Raw genomic sequence first — 16,119 nt, 5'->3', positions numbered from 1 at the left:
ATGACTGCAGTCTTCAGGGCCGTTGGAAAAAGGCCTGACTGAAGAGAACAGTTGACTATCTGTAGTATATCTGATGCTATGCAGTTAAAAACATCTTTAAAACAGCTTGTAGGCAGAGTGTCAAGGCAGCAGGTAGTGGACCTAAGGTTTCTAACTATGTCTGTCAAAGTAGCATAATTTAATGGATGGAAAAAGTGCCAAATTAACTGGAGTAGTCTTATGAGGCACAGGTGAAATAGCCACTGTGTTGGAGTTACAGACTGTCTGTCTTATCTTTAAAATCTTGTCTGTGACAAAAGAAGCAAAGTCATTGCATGCCTTGGTGGCTAGCAGTTCAGGAGGGACTGACGCTGTTGGGTTTGTCAGTCTGTCAACAACAGTAAATAAAGTCCGTGCATTGCTGTTATTTTTGTTGATAATCTCAGAGAAAAAGGACTGCTGCGCCCTTTTTAGCTCCAAGTTATAGATGTGCAGACTTTCCTTATAGATGTCATAATGAACCTGGTGTTTGGTTTTTCACCACCTGTGTTCTGCTTTTCTACATTCTCTTTTTTGAGCTTTTACCTGTGTTGCATTCCTCCATGGTGGTTTTTTCTTACCAGAGACAACTTTGACCTTCATGGGGCAATATTGTCCATAATATTCATAGCTTTAGAGCTGAAACCATGAACCAGATCATTGACAGAGACTGAGGGCAGAGCTGGTGTGGGTATAAAATCCTGGGTGAATAGTATACAGGTGTTTTCGTTGATATAGCATTTTCTGATTACCTCTGTTGTAATTTTACTGGTGTCAGCGGAGATGGCCATTTTAAAGAAAACACAGTAATGATCAGGAAAGGCAACATCAGTCACCACAACCTCAGAAATGTTGAGCCCTTTGGAGATAATTAGATCTAAAATATGTCCCTTATTGTGTGTTGGCTCTGTTACGTGCTGGGAAAGTTCAAAGTTGTCTAGGATGTAGAAAAGTTCTTTTGCACTGCCATCTTTGGGATTATCAATATGAATATTAAAATCACCCACTATAACAACACAGTCAAAATCAATAAAAACAACAGACAATAGTTTAGAAAAGTCATCAACAAAGTGTGCACTATATTTTGGGGGCGACGTTGGCTCCTTGGTGGTTGTGGTAAAGGGCAGGAGGGAGGTTGTTTGATCCCTGACTGGGACAGAGACATCCTCTGAATGCCTTGGGTGACGTTGTTGGGAATAGAATGATTTTATGTGTTTTACTATAAGTTGTGTTTCACTATATAAGTTTTAGATGTGTGAATAATGAGAATACTGAGATGATTTCAGCTGATCTGAATGTGTGAATAATGAGAATACTGAGATGATTTCAGCTGATCTGAATGTGATCTGAATTAGTTTTATATATGGTAAAAAGAATAGAAAGTGATGAACAGATAGTAAGGTACAGCATGTGTAGGGAGTTGTGTTGTTCTCTTGTCTTTCAAAACAGGAACCATGCCCCCACCACCAGCGGGAAGGAGTCAGATTAACACGAGGCAGGGGCGTGGTGTGGTGAAGGAGGAAGTGCCAATGAGAAGAGGACAACGCCTTGCGTGCACAATGACACTCTGTTACACTCAAATATACTGGGTCAGGGAAAGGACAGGAGGTCAGACTTCATGAACTGACACACCTTTGTTGTTCGTCAGGGACATGAAGTTGAGACCCAGAGCTCTGTAATTTTATTCCTTTACTGCTTAATAAACTACATTAACTGAGACCGAATATCTTCTCCTATTGCTTCATTAAAGAACACGCAGGACTGAGCTCACACATAGCACATTGGAGAGTAGGATGAGACTCTTAGTCCAACAACGTGGAGCAAAGGGTCAGGTGAAGGGGAAGAGATGCAGGCTGTCTGTCTCTGTGCCCTGTACTTGTCCTTGGCTCTTATCTGTCCATTCTTGTTTTGGTATGGCATTCCAAGAGCACGACGTGGGTTGGCGTGAGTGGTCTGCATCCAGTGATGCTGAAAGCGATCCTTACAGTTCCAAAAGATGTTAAAATTGTCAAGAAACTTTATCCCATGAGTGAAGCATGCCGATGCCAGCCATGTATTCAGGGCAAGAAGTCTGGTAAAAGACTCGATTCCTTTCCCCAGGGTTGGAATGGAGCCAGAAATGAACACATTTTGTGACTGACAGTCACTCAGTTTCTCCAGGAGCAGGAAAAGTCTTTTTCAGGATCTCAGAACCAGTTTTTCTTCGTAGAATGTCAAAAGACCCAGCATGGATGATAATCCTCATGTTACTTGGGTGTGTAGAGAGGATCACTGGCAACAGCTAGGTTAGCTCCCTGACAGACGTGTCAGACTGTTAGATTTTCAGTCTTTGCCATTCTTACATGCTTGGTTATTGAGTCCCCGATCAGGATGGTGTCTGGCTGATCAGGTGTGGTGTTAGCATAGTTTTTTCTGGCCCTGGGTCTAGCAATGGTTTTGGGGCTATTGCTTGCATTTTGGATAGCCTTAATACCACAAGTGTGATTGGCCTCCCCGGGTTCAGTGTAGTTGGCATTGTCACACATTTCATTTGGAGCCGGTGCATCGTACCTGTTCTGTAGAGAGAGTTCAAGTGGAGGGGTGAGCGTTGGGGCTCTCTTGACTGATTTCCTGCTGGATTTGCCTTTGCGTCTAGTGACATCAGCCCAAGTCCTGGCTGGAGTTGATACTTTTGGTCGAGCACTAGTCCTGTGCCAGTAGGAAGGCCAGTTTGGGAGCCTCTGCAGCTGATCCAGTGGTGTTAGGACATATCCACGGGATTGTGTCAGCCAAGCCAGTGATGGTATGCTCAACATTTGTTGTATTTCCATATATAAAAGTCTGTCCATCAGCACCTTGTATGTTAGCTGCGACAGAGTCAATGAATTGCTCACTCTCACAAATTTGTTGTAGCGTTTCATTCTTCTTTTGAAGCTGCCTTATTGTCTCAGTTAGTCGCTCATACTCTGTATCTTTCACAAATTAAAGTCCCAGTGCTTTATAAGTATCCAGGATCTACTTTCTGTAGCTTTTAGCAGGAAAAAACAAGTATATCCACAAAAGAATGTAAGCAAAGCGGAGCACAAGCAGCAGATCGTCTGCACTGTAAGAAAGCCGTAAGCAAGAGGTTGGTCCCATGTCTGTACCCCCTTTCGTTGCTGAGTTATAAGCCCTCAAACATGCTCTGAGGTCAATCAATCAATCAATCAATTTTTTTTATAAAGCCCAATATCACAAATCACAATTTGCCTCACAGGGCTTTACAGCATATGACATCCCTCTGTCCTTATGACCCTCGCAGCGGATAAGGAAAAACTCCCCAAAAAAACCCCTTTAATGGGGAAAAAAACGGTAGAAACCTCAGGAAGAGCAACTGAGGAGGGATCCCTCTTCCAGGACGGACAGACGTGCAATAGATGTTGTACAGAACAGATCAGCATAATAAATTAACAGTAATCCGTATGACACAATGAGACAGAGAGAGAGATGCAGGTAATAACAGTAGCTTACAACAACATTATTGAAAGTAATAATATTATAGTTATAGTTCTGGCTACTGTGGTACAATATGTTGAAAGTATGTATTAATATCTGGCAGTATACATGTGTGACAATAGTCATATGTGTATAATAACAGTAGAAATATGACTAATGACTAACGATGGCAGCAGCAACAGGAGGCATCTGGCAGGACCATGGCAGCAGCACAACCACACATGTCACGCTGTCCAGGCACCGCTGCGATATGAGTTAATCTGAGAGACAGTGGAGCACAAAGGCTCCGGAGAAGAAGCCGAGTTAGTGACATCCAGAATGGCTGAGTTAGCAAGATGCAGTAATAGAATACGAGAGAGAGAGAGAGAGAGAGAGAGAGAGAGAGAGAGAGAGAGAAGGAGGTCAAGGTTCAAAGGTCAATGGCTGAAACCAGGAGCCATGTAGAATCTTCATACTGACATATGTTACCCTCCAGGTTGAGACCTTTCCAATTATGTATTTGGTTTAGCTCTGCGACAAAGTTTTGATTTTTTCATTTTTTGGACACAAGCCATGCCAGGTCTAGTTTCACAGAGCACTTTGAAGACTCAGTTTGTAAAATGTTTTTTGTTTTTTTTTTGTTTGTTTCTTTGCTTGTTTTTTTAAAATGAGTTATCCTCAGAGAATACAATACTACTAAAAAGTAAAACCAAATAAGAACAATAATGAAATAAGCAAAAATAATTAATAAAATTATATTGACATTTTAAAATCTATTTACAGAGTGGAATAGTAGCCTAATAAATAGGTTCTGGTTCTGTGGAACTGGCTTGGGGTCCGCTCTCCCCTGGTGGAGTGGAGGGTGGCCGGGTTGCCGGGGGCGGACGGCTCCATGTGATGGTGTGTCCTCTCTGGTTCTCCCGTGCTCAGCCTTATTTTTTTCTTCTTATTTATTTATTTATTTATTAGTGACGTTTGGATTCGGTTATGGCAGATGGATGGCAATCTGAAATGGAATGAAGCCCACAGACAGCAGACAGTAGCTACAAAACAGGTCTCGAACGCGCCCAAATCCGCCCACAGCACAATACTCTTAAAGCCCTATGCTATCAAAAGCTGGCAAAATACGTTTATTTTATTTTATGGCCTTGACATTAACCTGTCAATATTGTTGAGTTATCAAGGACTATTTCATGTTTATGTGTGTATACAGGGGGAACTGCCCATTGGTCCGACCTCCCATAAGTCCGACTAGGCCGTAGGTCGGACTGATAGAGGGTCCCATTGGTCCGACCTCCCATTGGTTCGACCTCCCATCTGTCCGACTAGGTCGGACCAATAGGAAGTTGAACCAATGGGAGGTCCCGTTAGTTCGACCCGTCTTCGCCTGCACACCCCCTCCAGGCTTCTTCTGTTGTCTACTGCGCTGATTTTCTGTTCAGCACCAAGGACAGCACTACACACTCTCGAGTAGAGCCCTGCATGGGACGAGCGCGACTCCGACAATGATTATTATTATTAATTAATTACTTTCTGGTGTAGTTTCAGAGAGCACTTTGAAGGCCCAGTGTATAAAATCAGTTTTGTTTGTTTCTTTTTTACTGTAGATTGTTACTAAAAATGAGTCATCCTCAGACAATACAATACTACTGAAAAGTAAAACCAATAATAACAATAATGAAATAAGCAAAAATAATATTAAAATTATATTGAAATTTTAAAATCTATTTACAGAGTGGAATGGTAGCCTAACAGATAACTTAGATACTATTTATTATTGTTAAGACACTTTATTATTGTTTAGATACTATTTAGCCTATTATTGTATTTACTTTTAGCATGTTCTACTTTTATCTACTGTGGGCTATATGTTTTAATTTATTTAATAACGAATTTATTTTATGTAAAGGTGTGTTCACACCGGACCTGTTTTTTTTCGCTAGAGACGAGTTTACATACAAAGTCAATGCAAACGGGCGATTGAGCATATATTCGCCCGAGAGAAAACTCGCTCGGGCTCCGAGCGACAGTGACAGAGCGAGAGAGCGAAATTTCGCTCATCGCTTGAGATGAGAAATCCCAGCTGGAGCTGTATTTTGCTGGGTCCCGTCGCTTGCAGCTCAACGCTGATTGGCTGCCGTAATCCCGGAATCCCAGTGGGTGCTTGACTGTCATGATATGTCAGCTTCATTAAAAGTATAGCTGCACATTAAAAGCAACAATAGATGTAAAAACACACAGAGACAATACATCTGTGATCAGTTCCCTAATTTAATTTTAACAATTTTTTCAATCTTCTCCAATTTCTCGTTTTATTTTGTGGAAGTGATCAGTGTAAGTGCACTTGTTCTAAAGCCGCCACAACAGTTTTATAATGCAAATAACTCTGTTTAGATAAAACCTACAAGCTTCTCTTTCTATGACTTTTACTTAAAATGTGTCTTGTATGTTTTCTGAAGCCTTTAAGTTACAAAAATGAAACACACTGGACTTCTGAGCATTTATACCTCCAACTGCGGCAGACCGCTGCTGAAAGTTATCCATTTTGATACATAGGCCCTACAGGTGGCTATACATATTGCAAAACTCTGTAAAAGTACACCAAAGCATACATTTTCATTTCCAAATATTTATTTGAAAACAAAACCATTCATACCGTCAATAAAAAGACATTTTGTTAATAATAAAAAATGAATCTCAACAGTGACCGCGCCAGCCAGCGGGACTGCGGGTGAACCGCTTCCAATGTTCATTCATTCATTCAGTCGCGTGCTCAGTGTGTGTGTGTGTGTGTGTGTGTGTAATTTATTATTGTAGAATGTATTTAGCAAATCACCACTTTCAACTGGAGAGACAGTGCAGCAGCAGCGCAGCAGCAAAAATAAAAAAAAAAGGGCGTTAGCAAAAGCTGACAAAAAGTGTTAATTAATTGACATGAGACATTGGCGAGGTTGTCAGTCCTATTCTATAGTCTGTAATATTTTTTATTTTATCATAACTTCTCGGAAATTACTCAAATGCATTTTTGGTGTGCTTCTGAGCACACGGGCAGCATAAACAATGAAGTTACATATGTTGCGGCGCTTGGAGGGGCGCTGTAATCCTGGCGGTCCTAGTGTAAAGCACCACAGACAGCGCCACTGCATCTATCGCTGTAGCGCAGAGGCTCTGATGCCTGAGTCAGAGCATGTATGTGAGCGGAGTTGGAGCCAAAATAGGTAAAAAAAAAAAAAAAAAACATAATTTCTTCGTCTTTTGTGTAATAAAATATTTGGAAACGAAAATGTATGCTTTGGTGTACTTTTACAGAGTTTTGCAATATGTATAGCCTACCTATGTATCTAAATGTATAATTTTCAGCAGCGGTCTGCCGCGGTCGGAGGTATAAATGCTCATAAGTCTAGTGTGTTTCATTTTTGTAACCTAAAGGCTTCAGAAAACATACAAGACACATTTTTAGGAAAAGTCATAGGAAGAGAAGCTTGTAGGTTTTATCTAAACAGAGTTATTTGCATTATAAAAACCATTGTGGCGGCTCTAGGACAAGTACACTTACATTGATCACTTCCATAAAATAAAACGAGAAATTGGAGAAGATTGAAAAAAATTGTTAAAAATAAATTAAGGGACTGATCACAGATGCATGCAATTGCAATTGCAATGTGGCCAATGCAATAACTGCTCTTCTTCTTGCACACTTGCACATTTCTTTTAAATTATGTTTAGTATTTTTATTTGCATTTAGTTTGTCATATTTGATCCTATTTTTTACAGATTTATTTATTACATTGCCTGTTATGCTCGACATTGTACCTGCTACAAGACAAGAGATTGCTGGCAAACGAAGTTTCGTTGTATCTGCTGTGCAATGACAATAAAGTTTATTTTCTTATCTTGTCTTATTATTTTTCTGCCATGCGTTTTCATTGAGGCGCGCAGCCGCTCTCTCTCTCTCTCTCTCTCGCTCTGAGAGAGCGAAAAAACGAGAATTTCTGAGAGAAAGCGCTCTCAGAAACACACAGAAACACACATCACACATGCTGCATAGAGTGAGACATGCCTGAATGAAAATACCGCTGCGCAGGATGCTGCTTAGTTACAATGTAACTTAGAGTCAATGAGCCCGAGCCTGACGTATTCATGAAAAAAATGGCCCGGCCCAGCCCGATTTGACGGTCCGGGCCCGCGGGCCCCTGCAGGCTTGCAGGGCTCTACTCTCGAGAGAGCCCTGCCCCTCCAGGCTTCTTCTGTTTTCTACTGCGCTGATTTTCTATTCAGCACCAAGGACAGCGCTACACACTCTCTCGAGAGCCCAATAGGAGCCACCAAGTCAAATCAGGATTAAAAACCTTCTGGAAAGGTTATAATCGCCCCGATCTCAGCTTTGAACAACCAACAGGTAAGCTACTGAACACAATTTAACCCATTAAGTTCCGTTGCGTGGTTTTAGAGATATCCTCCAAAATATGAAAGCTGCCGCTCTGAGTTCTGAGGGTTAACTGACTTTTTATTATTTTAAAAACCAATCTTGCTGTCGGGAATTAGGCTATGCATCACTACAGTACTATAAACTCTCAATAGATCAGATTGCTGGTTGCATAATATGTAACAGCCTGTAGATACAGTGCATGCCTTTCACTCCCGCGGCCCGAATGGAGGTGAACGGTCAGAATGGACAGTCGGACTTATGGGACCTCCCATCAGTTCGACCACCCATTAGTACGAACAGGTCGGACTGGTCGAACTTGTTGGGATTCACAGGACCACAGATGATTTATCATTTGGTAAAATCATCACTGATTTCAAGGCTTTTTCCTCTGCATGCTCTTTGTCTTCAGACAAAGAGAGCTAAGTGGCACCCATCTCCACAGGAGGTCTCACCTCACACCTCAGTGAGACTCAAGTCCCAAAACTTGATTGGACAAGACCTTTTACAGTGACATGTGACTCTGTGATGTCACAGGCATCGGTACAAGGTCTGCTCCCTTCCAACAGACTCTCTCTTCTCTGCTCCAACCGTGAAGCAGTGCTCTTCTCGCTCCAGCTGCTGTAGCAGCTGTACACCTCTTCCCGTTTGGGCCTGGACAGCAGAGGCCCGAACCCCTGCTCCATAGCCCAAACCACTAAAGAGAGGGCAACTGATCACAGACTCTCTGGCAAACACAAGGTTTGCAAACTGGCTTTCCAGCAACAAGGAACTAAGTGAGTTAGCACCCAGCGTCTAACTCTGCAAGGACCCCGAGCGACCAGCTTCCTCGGATCAGAACCTTTGGAACAAAGGACAACAAAGACTGCAGCTGGAACCATCTTCCCAGCCTTCTTCTGCTGGTTAACAGAGCAGCACACCACCAAGTGACTCTTTCTCCCATCCCCTCAAGGATCGGTAATGTAACAAATGGGCATAGCTTATCACAGCTTTACAGGCTAAGCAAGACTGTTTGACTTGTTGTATGTGATTTAATGCTGTTTACTGAGTTATTGATAGATTGCAGTTAGGTCATTGATTAGTTGGCTTCGCCAAAGCTAAGTGTTTAGTTTGCTAATACTGTTCACAAACAGATTCTTGCATGCAACTAAACAATATCTGCACTAATTCAGACCATTTGCAACACACGCCACATTGACATAGACTCATTAACAAACAGGCTTTCAACAGAGCTACATCCAAACAGGCATTTCAAAGTTCCCGCTTCTTTTCCTTTGTCTTTGTCCTGACCACACGGTCAGACAAGCACCTCCCCAACCAGAAGCCAGCCTTGATTCGGCCATTTTGGTAGTTCTCTGTTGTCAGCCATTTTGTTTTGTAGGCCAAACGGCTACTTGATCACCACACCCGCCTTTGTCTTTCTTTCTCTCTCTCTCACACACACACAACACACATATACACACCAAGCTTGTATATAGTTAGTTAGAATTTGTGTGTTTTGCTTTGCTTTGCTAATTTGTGAATAAATATAATTCTTTGGAATCATGCCTGCTGTCTGTTTAATGTAACACAAGGGTGAATGAATACTCAACCTCTGCTGCATCAAGAACTCCGAAATCCTTCAGGCGTTACTGTTAATTTTGGTTGTTGTTATTAATTTAATTATTAATCAAACTCCAAATTAATAGTTTAGTGAATTTTAAGAGACTGATATCTTTAACTGGCTATCATTTTTCCCTTTACGGGAATGGTGCCCCACAAGGTGATTTAATGTTAATTAAGTCCCATTATTTAACATAATTATTAATTATTAATAATAATTATTAATTATTTCCGATAGCCAATTAAACCCCAACATATTTGGTACCTCCGTGTGAAGCCTAGTGTGTTGACCCCAACATATTTGGTGCCACCGTGTGAGGTAAATATATGTTGATTCCCAACATATTTGGTGCCCCGTGTGAGGTGTAGTACTGTTGACATTCATTCATATTTGTGCAATATTAATATCAGCATACATTTTTGGCTCACACCAAAAATGATTGATACCACTCTTAAGACTACCCAAAAGTCTTTACATTCACCATGAGTCTGCTACAGCAGTAGACATTCAGCTCTACTTACAAACAAGTACATTCAGCATTTGAATACCACGTATTCAATGCAGTCTGGTTAAGCTTTCAAACTTTGCAGTTGATTCTACAAGTTCCAGCTTGAGTTAAATTTAAGAAACAACTTTCTAACTGATACTGCCACGCATTTAGTTAGTGCATGTTGTTATCTTTGCAGGAAAATTTACTGTTGTAAATTCCTGTCCCTTATCTTGGGTGCCTGTTTGTGTTGTAGTTACCCCTCCTCCACGCTACCCCCACAGTGAAGAACAGCACATTCTTTTGTTAGGCTAGTGTACTCACAAGTTACACTCAAAAGGTGTCTGCCAAGCAACACCACAGCCAACTTAACATTTGACTTGTGCTAGGACAACCTGTTTTAGCCTTATTCTTTTAAGACCTAACAATGGCGAACCGCTGTTTAGAACGGTTTATCTCCTCCATCGCACAGAGCCTAACCTCTGGCCTACCAGAACTCATCAGCAGATTCAGTCTCGGGGAATGCAGGGATGAGATAAACTCTCTACTCAGTGATAACTGTGATGCGCAGACTGCATCCAGTAATACACTGTTGAAATGCTTGCTTCTGATCTTTCACAGGAAAACCACCCTTGCCTTTCAGAGCAAAGCAGCCTTAGAAAAGGAGGTAGAAACTCTAAGAGCGCAAAATGCTTCCCTCCTCCATGAAGCACAGATGGCTAACAAGAAAGCCATGCGCTATTTAGATGATTTACATTCAGCAGAGTTAGACCTCTGCTCACATAAAGAAGAACTGTTTAGGCTTAGATCAGAACATCTAGCCCCAGCACAGTCTTACAGCCAGTGTGATTCTGGCTTTTCTGATTCACACTCTTCCCTTAATGAGTTAGCACCTCCTCAGCTCAGTAAGTGGAAATCTTTCCCACCAGACCCTAAGTCTTTGGGAATCAAGTCAGCTCCCCTACCTCCACCAACAGACAGAGGTAGCAGTGACCTGACTTCCCATGTCTTAAACACAGATGTTGAGGAAACAGGTAGTTTATCTTCAGGATATTCTATCCCATGTATTCCACAGAAACTGAGTTTTGACAATTTCACCCATGCGCAGGGGGAAAGGGGGGTTGAAAACCATTCAACCTCTGCCTTTCACCCTCAGAGACCTTCAACATGTGATTCACACCTCCTTAGGAATGCTAATTTAGTCTTGCCTTCACCAGAGAGGACATCTGACTGATCTTGCTTTGAAGTGCTTGAGTTTTTAGCTACAGACATTGAACTGTTTGATCCAGACAACTGTGATCAACATGTGGATGATTATTTGTGAGAGCTTGACAACTGTCTAGTTGACCTGCCCCAGGCAACTGAAAGGGAGAAGATTAAACTTTTGTGGAAGACCAGCTCCAAAGCTGTCCACAAGTTTATTCAGTGCCAGCATCCCAGTATCAGTGCCTAGTGTGTTGACCCCAACATATTTGGTGCCACCGTGTGAGGTAAATATATGTTGATTCCCAACAAACTAATGGGAGGTCGAACCAATGGGAGGTCGAACCAATGAGAGGTGGGACCAGTGACATGGACCCGTATACAGGAATGTTAAAGATCATTGAGGAAAACAAGGTTGACATGACGTTGTTATATCAGGGAATTCGTGTGTCCACCACGACAAAGGATCCTAATTGACTTTACATTGGCATTGTTTCCGTGGTGGCAGCAAGTAATGAGTTGAAATTACATGCTGCCACCACGGAATGCGGTGTTAAGAGGTTGTGGTCATTTCACGTATTTCTGTGAGATCAGGTTGGCTGCGTGCGACAGGCAGAGCGTGTGCAGAGCATTGTACAGTCTGAACGTCAAAATAGTAATTAAAAAAAGAAAACATCTATGTTATCACTTCCAATAGTCAATATTCTATTTGCAATAGTCGTAACCATTTGCTCCTCCCAGACCCTCTTATATCTGTCCCAGGCAAGCATTAATGGACAACCTTCTGCCCCATGTTTATCCCCTTCTCTCATTCTTTTATCCTTACTCAACATTTTATATTTCCCCATCTTATTAAAGCTTTACAAATCGCTTGGTCATGGTACAGTCCTTGCTAGTAAAGCAGTTTACTAGTTGGCTTAAGCTGGCTTAAACTCCAAAGTGAGGAGACTGACGTGCTGACGTACTGCGGTGAGCATGTTGTGTCATTTCCAGTGTTTCTGTGATAGCGTCTCTGGGCTGCTCTCGTGAACTCTCCCAGCTTTCTTTCTGTTTTTTTTTTTTGTTGTTGTTGTTTTTTTCCTCACTTCAGTTGCTTAACATGTACTTCAAGTCTTAACCCACACTAGTTCTGTCTGAGCACTTATAGCTCTCCTCTTTTTTACGACTTTCTTGCTAATCTTAACTGTTGTTTGCACGTTATTAGCCTTGATAGCTACATTAGCTTGACAGTTAGCGATGGCTTCTCCTGCTGCTCTTTCTTGTTCGGTGTGCCAGATGTTTAGCTATGCCTCTGCCTCCTTTAGCGATAGTGGTAATTGTCACAAGTGTAGTTTATTTGCTGCGTTGGAGGCAAGGCTCAGTGAATTGGAAGCGCGGCTCCGCACCATGGAAAATCATTCAGTAGCTGCGGTAATTAGCCAGCCCCCTGTAGCCGGTGCAGAGCCACATAGCATAGCCTCTGCTAGCGGTTCCCCGGTAACCCCTGTGCAGCCGGGAGGCTGGGTAACTGCCCGGGAGAAGCGTAGTACCAAGCCGAATCCCACGGTTCACCATCAGCTTGTTCATGTTTCCAACCATTTTTCTCCATTCAACGACACACCCGCTGAGGAGAAAACTCTGGTTATTGGCAGCTCTATTTTGAGAAACGTTAGCAACACCAGCGGCCATAGTCAAATGTATCCCTGGGGCCAGAGCGGGCAACAAATTTAAAACTGCTGGCTAAGGCTAAACATAGATTTAGTAATTCAGTTATTCACGTCTGCAGCAATGACACCCGGTTTCGCCAATTGGAGGTCACTAAAATTAATGTTGCCTCGGTGTGTGAATACGCAAAAACTATGTCGGACTCCATAGTTTTTTCTGGACCCCTCCCAAATCTGACCACTGATGACATGTTTAGCCACATGTCATCATTTAATCGCTGGCTGTCCAGGTGGTGTCCAGCAAACAATGTGGGTTTCGTTAATCATTGACAGACTTTCTGGGGAAAACCTGGTCTGATTAGGAGAGACAGCATTCATCCCACTTTGGATGGAGCTGCTCTCATATCCAGGAACCTGGCCAAGTTTATTAGTAATTCAAAACCCTGACAACCCAGAGTTGAGACCAGGACTCGAAGTCTTACACGCTTCTCTGAGCTTCTATTGCAGTTACCCACCCATAGTTTTATAGAAATGGTGTCTATCCCCCAACCACCTAAATTATCTAAATCTAAAATTAAACAAAGAGGAATTGTGCATAACAACCTCATAAAAATTAAAACCTCTTCTGTGACAGAAAGACAAAACAGGAGAATTAAATGCGGACTGTTAAATATCAGGTCTCTAACATCTAAAGCAGTGTTAGTAAACAAATAGCAGATAATCATATTGATTTACTCAGCCTCACTGAAACCTGGCTGTGTCAAGATGAATATGTCAGTCTAAATGAATCCACTCCTCCCAGTCATAATAATACTCATATTCCTCGAGGCAGCAGCTGAGGAGGGGGAGTTGCAGCCATTTTTAACTCTAGTCTATTAATCAGCCCTAAACCTAAACTAGATTATAATTCATTTGAAAGTCTTGTTCTTAGTCTTTTACATCTGACCTGGAAAACCTTGCAGCCACTCTTATTTTTTATAGTGTACTGTGCTCCTGGCCTATATTCTGAATTTGTATCTGAATTCTAAGATTTTTTATCCAGTTTAGTTCTTAAATCAGATAAAGTTATTATTGTAGGCGATTTTAACATTCATGTTGACGTTGATAATGACTCCCTGGCTACTGCGTTTATCATATTATTAGACTCCATTGGCTTCAGTTAGGGTGTACATAAACCCACTCACTGTTTTAACCATACCCTCAATCTAGTTCTGACATATGGAATTGAAATTGATAACCTAACAGTCTTTCCACAGAATCCCTCGCTATCGGATCATTATTTGATTACTTTTGATTTCTTTTTACTCGATTACACGCCACTCAGCAACAGTTACTATAGTAGATGTGTATCAGATAGTGCTGCTGTTAAGGGAAATGATTCCTTCATCATTTAATACCATGTCCTTCAGTAACAGAGGTTTCCCATACCGACTTTAACCCTTCCCTAATTAATCATCTTGTCGATAGCGCCGTAAGCTCACTGCGAACAAAACTCGACTCTGTAGCACCTCTTAAAAAGAAGTTAACACAGCAAAGAAAGTTCGCTCCGTGGTATAAATCTCAAACCCGTAAGTTAAAACAAATATCACAAAAATTTGAAAGGAATTGGCGATTAACCAAATGGGAAGAATCTCGTTTAGTCTGGGCAGACAGTGAGCCTTGTATTCCTTTAGCCCTTAGCAGTAATGATTTTATGAGCTTTTTTTAATGACAAAATTCTAACTATTAGAGGCAAAATTCATGACCTCCTGTCCTCAGATAGTACCCATCTGCCCTCAAACACAGCTGTAAGACCTAATATATATTTAGACTGCTTCTCCCTGATTTCTCCTCAACAATTGACCGCAGTGATTTCTTCATCTAAATCATCAACGTGTCTCTTAGACCCCATCCCAACTAGGCTACTTAAGGAAGTCTTACCTTTAGTTAACACACTTATTAGACATGATCAGTATATCTTTATTAACAGGCTATTTACCACAGTCTTTTAAGGTAGCTGTAATCAAACCTCTCCTAAAAAAGCCCACCCTGGATCCAGAGATGTTAGCCAACTTTAGACCAATATCTAATCTTCCCTTTTCTTTCAAAGATCCTTGAGAAAGTAGGTGCAGACCAGCTGTGTGATTTATTTGAAGAATTTCAGTCAGGATTTAGAGTGCATCATAGCACTGAGACAGCACTAGTTAAAATTGCAAATGATCTTCTGATTCCTTCAGACAAATGACTCGTCTCTGTACTTGTTTTATTAGATCTTAGTGTGGCATTTGACACAACTGACCATCAAATTCTGCTACAGAGACTGGAACATTTAATTGTCTTTAAAGGTTCTGCACTGAGCTGGTTTAAATCTTATTTATGTGATCGTTTTCAGTTTGTTCATGTTCACAATGAATCATTCTTACGTACTGAAGTTTGTTTTGGAGTTCCACAAGGTTCTGTGCTTGGACCAATCCTATTCACTCTATATATGCTTACTTTAGGTAAAATTATTAGAAATCACTGTAAATTTGCATTGTTATGCGGATGATACACAGTTGTATTTATCGATGAAGCCAGAAGAAACTGATCAATTAACTAAACTTCATGCCTTAAAGACATAAAAACCTGGATGAGCACCAGTTTCCTTATGTTAAAGTCAGACAAAACTGAAGTTATTGTTCTTGGCTCCAAACAACTCAGAGACTCTTTATCTGATGACATAGTTTCTCTAGATGGCATTGCTCTGGCCTCTAGCACTACCGTAAGAAACCTCAGAGTAATATTTGACCAAGTCAAATATTGTCTTTTAAGTCTCATTTAAAACAAATCTCACAGACTGTATTTTTTCATTAGCGTAATATTGCGAAAATTAGGCCTATCTTGACCCGAAAAGATGCAGAAAAATTGGTCCACGCTTTTGTTACCTCTAGGCTGGATTACTGTAACTCCCTATTATGAGGTAGATCTAATAAGTCTTTAAAAACTCTCCAGCTAATTCAGAATGCAGTGGCACATGTACTAACAGGAACTAAGAAACAAGATCATATTTCTCTTCATCTTCCTGTTGCTGTCCAGGAGGTAGACACTGTCTCCACATTCAAGACTAGACTTAAGACTTTCCTCTTTGATAAAGCTTATAGTTAGGGCCGGCTCAGGCTTGCCTTGTACCAGTCCCTAGTTAGGCTGACTTAGGCCTAGTCTGCCGAGGGACCTCCTATAATACACTGAGCACATTCTCTCTCTCTCTCTCTCTCTGCTAACAATCATGTCCTGTTATTGCATCTTGCTAACTCGGCCGTACTGCATG

The 16,119-nt window shown here is 41.4% G+C and overlaps 1 protein-coding gene across 6 annotated transcripts in view; it reads right to left on the bottom strand.

The window, feature by feature from the left end:
* The window catches only part of apoba (apolipoprotein Ba), a 128,578-nt gene that overhangs the window by 91,579 nt on the left and 20,880 nt on the right, over positions 1-16,119 (bottom strand). Inside the window, exon 1 of one of the 6 annotated variants that reach the window (XM_078174841.1) lies at positions 3,658-4,879. The exons of the other annotated variants lie outside the window; for them this stretch is intronic. The gene's annotated coding sequence lies outside the window, so the exon portion shown is untranslated. Of the gene's footprint in view, positions 1-3,657; positions 4,880-16,119 lie in introns of those variants that run through there. 6 annotated transcript variants of the gene reach the window in all.

Source organism: Epinephelus lanceolatus, chromosome 15, assembly GCF_041903045.1.
Source record: "Epinephelus lanceolatus isolate andai-2023 chromosome 15, ASM4190304v1, whole genome shotgun sequence".
NCBI lineage: Eukaryota > Metazoa > Chordata > Actinopteri > Perciformes > Serranidae > Epinephelus > Epinephelus lanceolatus.
The sequence above is the reverse complement of the archived record's forward strand: the minus strand, read 5'-3'. Positions and strand labels throughout refer to the sequence as shown.